Source organism: Mesocricetus auratus, unplaced genomic scaffold (assembly GCF_017639785.1).
Source record: "Mesocricetus auratus isolate SY011 unplaced genomic scaffold, BCM_Maur_2.0 Super-Scaffold_100676, whole genome shotgun sequence".
NCBI classification, from domain to species: Eukaryota; Metazoa; Chordata; class Mammalia; order Rodentia; family Cricetidae; genus Mesocricetus; species Mesocricetus auratus.
In genome coordinates, this window is record NW_024429266.1 from 21,397,201 (window position 1) to 21,409,811 (window position 12,611).

At 56.1% G+C, this 12,611-nt stretch overlaps 7 non-coding genes across 7 annotated transcripts; 3 read left to right on the forward strand and 4 right to left on the reverse strand.

Moving 5' to 3' along the window:
• Positions 1-491: 491 nt before the first annotated feature.
• Positions 492-574, reverse strand: Trnal-cag. Its single transcript has one exon. It is a non-coding gene; the product is annotated as a tRNA-Leu (tRNA).
• A 3,174-nt stretch (positions 575-3,748) lies between these two features.
• On the forward strand, positions 3,749-3,831 carry Trnal-aag. The gene has a single exon. It is a non-coding gene; the product is annotated as a tRNA-Leu (tRNA).
• Positions 3,832-7,033: 3,202 nt separating this feature from the next.
• Trnae-cuc lies at positions 7,034-7,105 on the reverse strand. Its single transcript has one exon. It is a non-coding gene; the product is annotated as a tRNA-Glu (tRNA).
• Positions 7,106-7,547: 442 nt separating this feature from the next.
• Positions 7,548-7,619, reverse strand: Trnag-ucc. Its single transcript has one exon. It is a non-coding gene; the product is annotated as a tRNA-Gly (tRNA).
• Positions 7,620-8,309: 690 nt separating this feature from the next.
• Trnad-guc lies at positions 8,310-8,381 on the reverse strand. Its single transcript has one exon. It is a non-coding gene; the product is annotated as a tRNA-Asp (tRNA).
• A 539-nt stretch (positions 8,382-8,920) lies between these two features.
• Positions 8,921-9,003, forward strand: Trnal-cag. The gene has a single exon. It is a non-coding gene; the product is annotated as a tRNA-Leu (tRNA).
• Positions 9,004-9,757: 754 nt separating this feature from the next.
• Trnag-gcc lies at positions 9,758-9,828 on the forward strand. The gene has a single exon. It is a non-coding gene; the product is annotated as a tRNA-Gly (tRNA).
• Positions 9,829-12,611: the final 2,783 nt, after the last annotated feature.

The following is a 12,611-nucleotide window of genomic DNA, read 5'->3' on the forward strand; positions in this document are numbered from 1 at the left end:
CGGCGGCCGGGCGGGTGGCCGTGCGTGCGCCCGGCGTCTGCCAGGTGTGCCTAGGGAATGGCCACCCGCGCGGAGAAGAAGCCTCGACGACCGCAGCGCGACGACTTGGGTTAGGGGACGGAACGCGCAGGGTGGTGGGCGCAGGGATGGTGGGCGCGAGGGCTGGGCCAGCAGGTCCCGCTGTCGGGTGGGGGCGGGCGCGGTCCTCTGCTCCCCGAAAGGCGCTGGCACCGGGCGTGCTGGCTGGGCCGCCTCCTTCCTGCACCCTCCCCGACGCCAGGCGGAGGGAGCGAGGAGACCATCACGCGCCACGGCCGCCCCCTCCCCAGTCGTAGTGGGCGGGTGTTGAGAGGAGGGCGCTCGTGCGGGCACAAGTGTGGTGTGTCGGGGGAGGGTTGCGGGAGCGAGGCGAGTGGCGGCGCTGGAAGGGTTCTGGAAGGAGGCGCGCGAGACGCGGTCTCTCGGGGTGCGGGTGGCCAAAAAGGTGAGGCTGTCAGGAGTGGGATTCGAACCCACGCCTCCAGGGGAGACTGCGACCTGAACGCAGCGCCTTAGACCGCTCGGCCATCCTGACCTCTTGTTGTGTTATTGGTTAAATGTGCCAGGTGTAGTGGTCGGGTACCGTTACACGCGCCCAAAATGAGGTGGTACTCACCAAGCTTGGACACTCTGGTAGGCCACAAATTTGCCTGATTCTGGATAGACTTTCCCCAACTGCGCCCCCTCCTTTTCAGGGCCGTCATGGTTTCTTCCCAACCTTACCTTCTGCCTTTTGGGTGTCTTCCAGCCACTCATTAGAGCTCAGAGTTCGTCTCCGCACCACTTGCCTAGCTATGAAGACCACCACTATCAAGTTGGTACTGGGTTTTGGTTGCACATATAGTGTGCAGGGGTGTCCCGGCCATTTTCACGAGGTTTTAGCCTTGCTTGAATATGTCCTTGGCGTATCGGATCAATCCTGATTTCACTCTGGTTTCCCCACAATCATTTACTGTGTTCAGTTGCATCTGAGAATTCAATGGCTATTAATTATAAAGATAGCACCATCACAATTCTCGATCTACTTTTGGTTACTATTTTGTACATTTTACTCAAAAATCAGGAAGTATAATATTTTTGTCTTGTATTTCTCAACCATGTATTATGGTTGTATTTGGTGTATCCTTTGAACATTTTTGTTTCTTTTCAGTTTGGTTTGAATTGTGTTTTGCTAAAGTCCTGCTCCAGCACGGTTCTGAACTTCAGGAGTGAAGAGTGAATTTTTGAATATGAAGAGTCTGACCACTGGTTATGTTTGGAACAAAGGGCTCTGAAATGCTCGAGTTGTCTTTATTTATAATGCCTTTTAAAATGTGTATTTATTATGAATTCAAGCATGGGCAGTTTCAATTCATTTCTCTTTAATCATCTTCCAAGATATTAACATTTACCCATTTTAGTTTCTTTTTACTTCCTCATTCCCTTGTCGTCATTAATTATCCTTTTCCATGTATCTAAGCATGGATTTTATATTTCAAGCCAACTTTCTATATCTAGCCAGGTACATCCTATTTGTACTTTTTCCAGGCTGTTTATAAACATGATATTAACACAAAGCCATTCAAACACTGTGATTAGTTGAATAGTCCTTAACCATATGATGCTTTTATATTTTTGAGGTTAGCAGAGAGTATGATCTATACCTAGGATAATCTTTTTCAGGTGTAAGTCACTTTCTTTATGGTGTGTATATTGCCTTCATGTGAGCATCACTAGAAATCCTGCACTTTATACATGCCCAGAGTGTCATGACTACCTCACCTTTCACTATTGAGACCAAGTTTGTATTCTTCCTTGAAGTTACTAGTTGTATTTTTACATCGACGGAGGCTGGGAGATTTAGATTCTTTTGTTGACATTTGGCGTTGGGAAAAGATCTGACCTGTCTTTCATGTCCTGGTACTAGAGCATTTCTGACTTTTCAATGCACATTATCTTTCCTTTTATGTTCTATAATTTCTTAATGTCATCTTTTAAGATATCATCTCCTAAATTCTCTCTCTCTCTCTCTCTCTCTCTCTCTCTCTCTCTCTCTCTCTCTCTCCCTCCCTCCAATTAAGTAAGCAACCTTAGTGAGTTCATTAGCCTTATTGAGTTCCTCCTGCTTGCTCAGGTGACTGCAAAGGCAGCCATTGGCAACTTGAGGAACTGATTGCTGTCACAGACTGCAAAAAGGCTTAATTTCCTTGTAGAAATTTTAGAAAAATTATCAACCTGTGTTCCCAGTAAACTCAGCCACAATCACAGCTAATAAAGCAAGATTAAGAATTAGCATAGAAGAAGCATGGAAAAGGTTAGAAAGGCCTGAAGCCCGTGTGCTCCTTGAGATTGGTGCCGGGGTCTGCAGTGCTGCCACCATAGGTCCCTGCCAGGTGGGCAGGATTCTCCAAAGGGCCTTGCCCATAAGCAGCTCCATTCACAAAACATTTACAGGCCATTCCAGGTTACAACATGGCTTCTGCCACTTTTTATTGACATATTTTTCAGTATCATAAAAACACTCCTTTCGGGGGCTGGAGAGATGGCTCAGAGGTTAAGAGCACCAACTGCTCTTCCAGAGGTCTTGAGCTGGATTCCCAGGAACCACATGGTGGCTCACAACCATCCGTAATGAGATCTGGTGCCCTCTCCTGGCCTGCAGACAGGGTGTTGCATTCATAATAAATAAACAAATCTTTTTAAAAAAAAAACACTTTCAGATTAAAAAAAACTACTTTGGTTTTTCATGAGTCAGAAACATGTCTAACCACAGGAAAATAATGACACTCAATTTGAAAAAGAAAAATGTTTCTCAAGGACAATCACACTCTGATGCATTCCCAACTTTCTGGCAATTTGTGAAGTACTTCCATCAACGAAGGAAGATTTCATATTCCATTGTCATGATACTTTGCATCTATTTTGTTCATTTTATGTTGTTCCAACACTTAAAGTCTTGTAGATTACAAGCATCATGTTAAATTAGTAGCTTTATATAAAAGTCAGATTTACTTATATAAGGAGTACTTAATGCAAAATAGTTAAGTATGAATATAGAGGAAAATGTTTTACAAAACTTTGTACATGCCTGGTGTGGTGGCACCTACTTGTATCACCAACTCTTAGAAAATAAATAGCAAAGGATACTTTCAGAGTTTAAAAATCATCTGTAGTTACTAAGGTGAGCTTTACTATGTAGGACAGTCAAAAATTAACTAATTGCTTGCTTGATTAATGTATGCCCATAGTCTGGAAAGATAACTCAGTGGTCCAGAGCATTATCTCCTTTCCTGATTCAATTCCTGGCACCAATGTGGGGGCTCAGAACCCACTGTAACTCAGTTTCCTAGGGAGAACCTCTCTGGATTCTATTTGGTACACATGCACACAGAAAAAGCAACCAAACATGTAAAAATAAACAATACGATGTTTTTAAAGAAGTATCTCAGAAAGCAGATTTAGGGGTGTATATTATTATCTATTTTTATTTCTCTTATGGTGCTTAATCTTATGGTGAAGTATCCAGGGACTGTCACTGACTCATACAAACATAAACCTTTAATACGGTGAAATGTGATATTTGATCAGATATTTAAAACATGAAGGAAAGCCATAATAGACAACTGAGTACCTAGACTGCAACGAGCCTAGGCACCCCATGACACCCACTTAGGAACAAGGGTGGAATCCTCGGATCAGGGAAATGAATGAATAGATGTTTAGACATCTTGTCAGGATGGCCGAGCGGTCTAAGGCGCTGCGTTAAGGTCGCAGTCTCCACTGGAGGCGTGGGTTCGAATCCCACTCCTGACACGCTTGCTTATTTGCTTTTGCCAAACACACTGAAACTGAACTACGATATCTCACACCTTCCACAAAAACCACTCCAATGTCACTAGTCCCCTCGTGCACACAACAACGTTCCCTGTCAAACAATGATGGCGAAAATCCATCTTGTAAACAAATACAAAATTTTTTTGGAGAGCATTTGCAAAGGCTTTCCTTTGCTACCAGTGGAAAAGAGGTCACAAAAAATGGAATAACAGTGCCATTCCTGAGCATTGGAGCCACAGGGGCAGTCACGCCTTTGCAACTACTTCTGGAAGCAGGGGCCTTCGTGTACACGAACGCCCAACAACACCGGACAGCAAGACCTGTTCGGGTAGTGTTCGGTACAGTAAAATCCGGCCCAGTACCACTCGAGCCCAGTACCTCTGGCCCAACCCACTCCCTCCAAATCCTGCGGGAGACACCCACCGCCCCATCTTACTGATGACTGGTCTTCGAGGCATCTTATCTGCTGTTGGCCTTTCCAGGCGCACAACTGAGTGACTCTGCTTGTACGGAAAGACACTCGCCCACCCAGGGGCCCCAAAAGTCGCTCGCTTACATTACTGGGACAAGGACACGCAGTCTGGATGCGATCTGAGTTTAAATCCACCAGTTCTCAACCCTGTCCCCCACAAAAGGACTCGGTGACACACTCGAAAACGCTTTTGTCTCGCCACCGCTTAACATGCATTGGCAAGTCGACTTATAACATGGACAGGAAGCAACTTGTTGATGGCGGCCAGGGTCAGGGTGGGAGTGGGCGGGGCAGCGGAGGGTTTACATGGGGATTACCGATACAAATCACAAGAGGTTCTCTCAAAGGGCCTCAGTGTAGAGACATTCTCTCGATTCAAAATTCCTCTCCCTACTGGTGCCAAGTAGACACGATCGACCTGGAACAGCGTCGAACGCGGATCCCTGCAGTTGGCACTGGCAAGCAACGACCGGGGCCCGCTTTGACACCTGCTAGCAGAGGCTTGCCCAGGGTGTTTCCCAGGGCCTATTCTCCGAGCCGCACGGCTGGCCCGGGGCCGGACAGACTGACGGACGGACGGACGGACGGACGGACGGACGGACGGACAGACCCTCCGCAGAAATCTGCTTCACACTGCTCTCTCTCCTCTCCCGGAGCAGGGGAGGAGTAGAGCCAGGTCGGGGAAAGGCACCGTGTACGCTCCCACTATGCCAGCGGTCATCGCTCAACCATCTGTCTCTGTGCCCAGGACTGCCTGTCAGGGTCCGGACCCAGGGGAACCGCCAGTAGACCCAACCGGTGCGCAAAGGTTCTGCTCCACTTTCCCGACTCAGGCTGGCGCTGGCAACCTCTCCCCCGTCCCCGCCCCCGCCCCGCCCCCCAACGACCCGCAGAAACCGTGGCGTTACAGATGCCAGGCTTCAAAACGGAGATAGCTTCTGTCAGCAATGCTGCTAGGCCTGTGTGTTGAGTTGCCTGCGCGCAACTCTGGACCATATCACCTTCACTAAGGACTCTTAGCCCAGGGAATAAAGCTGTGCGTTGTATTTGGTGTGTTCCTCTGGGCCTCTCTGAGGCCTGCTCACGTGGTTTAGGAGGTATGCTTGTACAAATGACAAAGCTTGTCTCTAACAGTGCTTAGTCTTGAGATGAACACACTTTTTTTAGCCATAAAGAATGAAGTTATGTTTCTTGAAAGAAAACGGGTATAATCTCATTAAGCAAATTAAGCCAGTCATTAAAAGATGAATATTATATGTTTTCTTTTGCTTGTTGTTCTTGGACTTTTATATTGATGTATAAAATCATATAAATATGTACACACACACATATATAGATATATGTATATAGATATATGAACATGTTGGAAGGAGCAGGGCAGTGGTGATCCATGCCTTTAAGCCCAGCAGTTGGGAGGCATCATCAGGAGAATTTGTGAGTTCAAGGCCAGCCAGGATTACAGGGCAGGTATCATGACAGCCTGGGCCACACAGAGAAACCTAGTCTCCAACAAAACAAGTAAACAAAACACCAAAACACAAGTATGAAAGTCAAAATGACACCGTCCAGGAGGAACAAAGGCCACTAAAGAAAAGGAGGCGAGAAGAGCAAAGCAGGCAAGGGGAAGATCCTCAGTGTCCAATGTACCAATGTATGAAATATTTTTAAAGGTTAATCTTGAAAAGGGGTTCTATAGTGTGCTTCTTAAAAAGTGTCTGTGTGAACTGTCAATGTGGTTGGTATGTTGATTGGTCTAGAAAACAGAGGCTTTCTTACCCTCTCTGAGGAGTGGATAGGGTGGGGAGGAGGGGAGGGAATGGAAACTAGGATTGGTGTGTAAAATGAGAAGAGATGTCTTTTTATAATAAAAAAACCCAGGTTAAAAAAAATGCCAGGCTTGGCCTTAGCTCTCCGCAGCTGTACTGGGGGCTTTCCAGGAAATCTTGTCTCGGCTCGGGTCATTCACTGTGCGCACGGGCTACCCTTCCCCCCCCCCGCACCCCACAGGCGCTAACTTAGGGAACCCCAGCAGGGGATTTGGGCTGCGACCCGGCCATCTGCCCCGCGCTAACTCCTCCCCACAGCACCCCGACCACACCCGGTCCACCTGCTCTCCACCCCCATCCCGATCCACCACCACCACCATAAACAATCACCGAGATCCCCTGGAGTTTTGCAAGATACACCGAGCACACACTTCGGCACACTCACAGCCGTTGACACACACAGAGACAAACACACGCACACACACACACACACACACACTCACTCAAGAGGAGCAGGGCAGATGTCGTGTGGTAGGGAGCTTGTGATACATACAGACAGGTGGGGCAGGTGGGGCAGGTGGGGCCCTCCAGCTAGAGGCGCAGGCGTCGGAGTCAGGTGGAGACTCCGTGGGCTCCGTGAGCGTCTCGGAAGCGTGTGCGGGAGCGTTGCGTGGCGGCTGTGCGTGCGGCCTCGCGATGGTGGCGGTGTGTGTGCGGGCAGAGACGGTGAGCCGGAGTGCGAAGCTAGGAAAAGAGTGGAGTGTTGGGAGCGGGAGCTTATCTTAACGGGTCAGGGTGTATGCGTGTGCGTGTGTATCAGAGCAACGGAGGCGAGCAGCAGAGGCGCTCTTGGGCAAAAGGGAGGCGAGGTGAGGCTGCGCGGTCAAGGAGCCTGGCGAGAGAGAAGCGGGCGTCTAAGGTGCAGAGAAAAAGAAGAGAATGCTTCCCTGACCGGGAATCGAACCCGGGCCGCGGCGGTGAGAGCGCCGAATCCTAACCACTAGACCACCAGGGAGCGTCGCCTGGCACCGACGGTCGCCGCTCTCGCCTCCTCGACACAGACGCACAGCCAGTCTGCCAGGCAGACAGACAGACTTCGGCCCGCCCGCCCGCCCGCCCGCCCGCCCGCCCGCCGGAGACCATCGCCCGCCCGGCATTGCGGGGCTGCCGTCCGCCCCCGCCCTGCCACAGGCCCGGTGCCCGGTGCCCGGTGCCCGGTGCCCGGTGCCCTCTGCCGCTTCGCCCGCAACCCGGGAGCCACCTCCCGGATTCGACGCCTGCCCCTGGCAGATCCCCTCCCTCTCGCCAGAGCCTCAAAACGTCTGGCGCCTCGCCTCCTTCTTTCGGGCGGGAGGGCGGTAGGTAGGTGGCGCGGTCTCCGGTCTCCGGGACGAGCTGAGTGAGAGGCGCCACACTGACCACCCTCGGCCCTGGACCTTGGCAAAACGTGGACAGGCTGCGTTGGCCGGGAATCGAACCCGGGTCAACTGCTTGGAAGGCAGCTATGCTCACCACTATACCACCAACGCCGTGCCGCCGGGACGCCACGCACACGACGCCGGGGACTGCCACCGGCTCGTGCCCACCGGCGCCACGCCGCGCCACGCCGCGCCGCGCCATCGCGGTCGCCTACCAGCTAACTCCCTGCGCCCGCTCCACGACGGCCTCAGCCCCAAAGCCAAGGCCAACGCCAGGACCAGGGCCAGGGCCAGGGTCAAAGCCAAGGTCAAAGCCAAAGCCAAAGCCAAAGCCCACTGGGGCTCCTCCCGTCCCACCCGCGCCGTTCGCACGCACACGGCCTGGCCTGGGGGCACGCTCTCGCCTCCTGACCGCAGCCACCTGGCGCCCGGACCCGCCGACGGCCCGGGTCACGCCACGAGGGCCGCAGGGACCAGGGTAGCACCCGGTTCCGCCCCGAGCCGGCAGGCCACCACCCGGCCCCGAATGGCACAGCGCTGAGAGCGCTTGGGCCACGCGCGTCGCACGCCGTCGGCTCCCACGCCCGCCGCTTCGTCGGGAGGACGGCGCGTTCCTGGGCGTCCGCGCGCTGGGCCAGGTGGCCGGCAAGGGGCCCGAGGGCCCGGTGGCGGGTGGGCATGCCTGGCAGTGGGCGGCGCGAGCCCCGCTCTTGCACGCCGGCCCGCGCGCGGTAGGGGAGTCGGGCCAGGGGCCAGCGCCCCCGGGGCCGCCCGTCTGGCTATCCAAAAAGGACAGCGTGTCTCCCCGTCGGGGAATCGAACCCCGGTCTCCCGCGTGACAGGCGGGGATACTCACCACTATACTAACGAGGACGACGACGACGGCGACGACGACGACGACCAACGCCACGCCGGTCCCTCTCCGCTACGACCCTGGCCAGGCCCGCCAGCCTCTGTCCCCTCCAACGCCGACCTCCGCACCCAAGCCCAGAGCCTCCGCGGCGCGGCCACAACGCCCCCTCGCAACAGGACCCGGACCCTCGGCCCGGTGTGACCACGCGTCGCCGGGCCCCTGCCCCCTCCCGGGCGGCTGACGGGCTGCTGGCTGAGCCCCGGGCTCTGAGAGCAGCGGAGACGTGGCTGCGGGCCTCGCCCGTGGCAGCGGGAGAGGCCGAACGCTCGGCACCTGGGAGCGCCCTGCGATTCGGGCTGGGCGCAGGTGCGGGGAGCCCGGGCGTCGGGACCCCGGGCGACTTCCGCTCCTACGAGCGTCTCGACGTCGGGCGAGGCCCGCGGCTGGAGCAACCAGACCCGCACACGAGCCCGGCTGCCGCGTCGCGTCGGGTCGGCTGGGCGCGCGCGCGTGGGCGCCTGGTGCCTGCCAGGCGAGCGGCCTCGCGCCCACACCCGCCGTCAGGATGGCCGAGCGGTCTAAGGCGCTGCGTTCAGGTCGCAGTCTCCCCTGGAGGCGTGGGTTCGAATCCCACTCCTGACAGCCTCACCTTTTTGGCCACCCGCACCCCGAGAGACCGCGTCTCGCGCGCCTCCTTCCAGAACCCTTCCAGCGCCGCCACTCGCCTCGCTCCCGCAACCCTCCCCCGACACACCACACTTGTGCCCGCACGAGCGCCCTCCTCTCAACACCCGCCCACTACGACTGGGGAGGGGGCGGCCGTGGCGCGTGATGGTCTCCTCGCTCCCTCCGCCTGGCGTCGGGGAGGGTGCAGGAAGGAGGCGGCCCAGCCAGCACGCCCGGTGCCAGCGCCTTTCGGGGAGCAGAGGACCGCGCCCGCCCCCACCCGACAGCGGGACCTGCTGGCCCAGCCCTCGCGCCCACCATCCCTGCGCCCACCACCCTGCGCGTTCCGTCCCCTAACCCAAGCCGTCGCGCTGCGGTCGTCGAGGCTTCTTCTCCGCGCGGGTGGCCATTCCCTAGGCACACCTGGCAGACGCCGGGCGCACGCACGGCCACCCGCCCGGCCGCCGGGCCGCTGGCTCGCCCGCAGGGTCCAAGAGGTGCGGGAGAGGCGCGGCTCAGCCCCAGAGCTCCCCCTCGGTGTGCACCCGGGACTCGCCTCGCCTCGCCTCGCCTCGCCTCTCGGTGGACCTGGCGCTCCCCTGCCGGGTCCAGGGAGCCAGGGCCCAGGATCTAGCTAGCTGTCAGGGCAAGGGGAGCTAGCTGGTGGTGGGACCGTCGTGGGGCGGCGAGCACAGGCTGTGGCGGCAGTCAGGGAAGAGTGTTGGCCATGGCATGGGTGGTTCAGTGGTAGAATTCTCGCCTGCCACGCGGGAGGCCCGGGTTCGATTCCCGGCCCATGCAGAGTCCAGTCCCTTTTGGTCCCGGTCCCAGGTCCACAGCGCCACGCCGGCGCGGGCGCCACATGCACTCCAGCGATCCAGCGCCGGGACACCGGCCTAGTGTCTCCTCGCCTCAACTGCAGCCAGCCACTGCAAGGCTTCACGCTCCAATCCCTGCAGTCCACCCCCTTCGAAGGACTGGACAATCTCATCCTCCGGCTCGCCCTCGCCGGCCTCCGCGTCTCTTTTTGAAAAACGCGCCCCGCCCCCGACACCGTGTCTCTCTCAGAGCGGAGACTTGGTGGACCTCTCTTGCCCGGGGCCCGAGACACGTCCCTAGCCCCAGACCTTGTTGTGCCTCCTTGGCGCGGGAAGAGTCCGGATGGCGACCAGGGTGCCTCCTTTCTCCTATCGCATCGCTGCTCACCGCAACTTGTCTAGACCCCCTGAGAGCTGCCCGGCTCACCGATGGCAGTCGGCTGGAGGCGTTTCCTCCCCGCCTCTCAGCACACAAACAGGTCGCTGCTTGAGCTGTAACCTGTCCTGTCTTTGTGTATCCCCGAGAGCTCGTTTTATTCCCAACATCACCATACAAATCATATAGGACTGCAGACTGCAGATGTGTTTCTTCCTTCCCCCCCCCCTTCTTTTCTTTAATATTTTTACTCTTGGGGGCACGCCACCCAGATCCCAAATAGGTTCAAGGAGACTCATCCTTCCTCATAAATGCCCGGCCTTGGCTTGGCTTATTTCTAGCCAGCTTTCCTTAACGTAGCTGATGCGGTCTACCACTCCCCCTCTCCACTCGCCCCTCCCTCTTTTCCCCCTTTCTGGGCTATTCTGTCTACCTTTCTTTCCTTCTTACAGAGTTACTGGTTGGGGGGGGGCTCTGGGGCTCTGGGGCTGGCCTCTGGTGTCCTCCTGTCCTTCTCCTTCTCTCACTGCTCACCTTATTTCTTCTGCTATCTCTTCTCTCTGCCTGGCAGCCCCACCTATCGCTCTCCCGCCTAGCCATTGGCGGTTCAGCTCTTTATTCGAGCAGTCCGGAGTGTTGGGCCAGCAAAATGACAATTGCAACAGAGAAGAATGCAGCACAGCTCTGCTGCACCGTTACACACCTACTTTACAGCATGAACGAATGAAATGCATAGAGAACTAATATCCCACAACAAAGGACTTTAGAGATGCTGCTCCCGCCCTTTTACCATTCAAACCTTCATCGTTCAGTCTCCTCAAATCACCCAGAGTCTCCTTCAAGGTTCTAAGCATCTCTAGGATATCCAAAAGCCCTCATCAATTCCGTTGTCCCTTCACCGTGTTACCTATGGGCTTCTGTAAATTCCAATGTCGAAAACAAAGAAATAAAAAGCCAAAAACCCAAAAAGTGATTGGGTTCCTCTGGTTTTATTTTTTTAAGTAAAACTCTGGTTTTGCCGAGGGAGGAAAGAAGAGTCGGGCGCGATCGCGTTCAAGGGAAAGCAAAAGCAAAGTCGCCACGGTCAGTGCCTCCTGACATGTCCTGTTCCCTAGCTGTCCTGTGGGTGACAGAGGGCGCGGACAGTCCCACTCCCACAGCTCTGCCATCCACAGCACGTGCAGTTTGTCTCCCAGGCCGACGCTGGCTCTGTCCTCAGGCTGCAGCTCCCCTTGGTGTTTGTCCCATGAAACAGGCATCCCCGAGACCCTCGCCTTGGCCGGTGACAGCCCCTGCCGGGCTCTCTTCGGGGACTCTGAGCCTGCCGAGTGGATGGTGGTGCCAAGCCTCGGCCCGCTCCCCACGACCCACGCCTTCCCTTGCACTGCGCCTTCACTGGTGTCCCCTCTCAGCCTCTCTTGGGGCACTCCGGACCCAACACCCATCTCCAAGCGTCTGCTGCTCTCTGCTGACTCCCGCACCTATTCAGAGCTGCCTGGCTCCGCGTGAGCTTCATTCTCTGCAGGCGACCTCGAGGAAGCACCCCCAGGGGTTTCACCCCAGCGAGGCTGCTCTGGCCTCCATCATCATCGCTGGCCTCTCGACTCCACTCGAGCCCCACCGAGGATCGTCCCTGCACAGCCAAAGTTTCACCTTGGTGCCTCCCCTCTTCGGCTCGTTCATCACACATGCTTCCTCAGCCTCAGCCTCAGCGAGGCTGGGCCACAGACTCTCCTTTCACAACACCGAATGGCCCCAACCCAGTCTCTCGGGGACTTCCCAGCTGCCCTCTGCAGGGTCGCGAGTAGGAGCCAGGCCTCCGTCGTCTGCATTGCTCCCCACGTTCTCTTCCAAGCTCCCCGAGAGGAGCAGCGCAGCCAGCTTGGAGCATTCAGCCTCTTTGCCCCCACCTCCACTCCCGACAAAGGTCTTCGGCAATCTTCCCGAGAGCACCGCCACAGCAACACCCCACTCCTGGTAGCCATTTCGATACGAGTTAGGGTGTGTCTTGTTGTGGTCCAACACCAGGGACAAAGGCAACTTGGGAGGAGAGCAGTTTGGGTCTCCTTCAGGTTCCTGAGTCCCCGGCGGAGGGAATCCCCGGTAGGAGGAACCCGGAGGCAGGATCTGATGCAGTCGGTAGCTGTCGGTGGGAGAGTGCGCACTACTGGCTTGCTCAGCCGGCTGTCCAACACAACTCGGAGCCCCCTGCCCAGGCAGGGTTGGCACGCCCCTGGCCTGGCCGCAACTCTCCCCTCAGCCCGACCCACACCCCTACTCTCACCCCTACACAGCACCCCCACCCCAACGCCATCCCTGCCCGTGGTGTGCTGTCGCGCAGCGATCACTCATCATCGCAGGCACACGCTGTAGAGACGTTGTCTCCATTC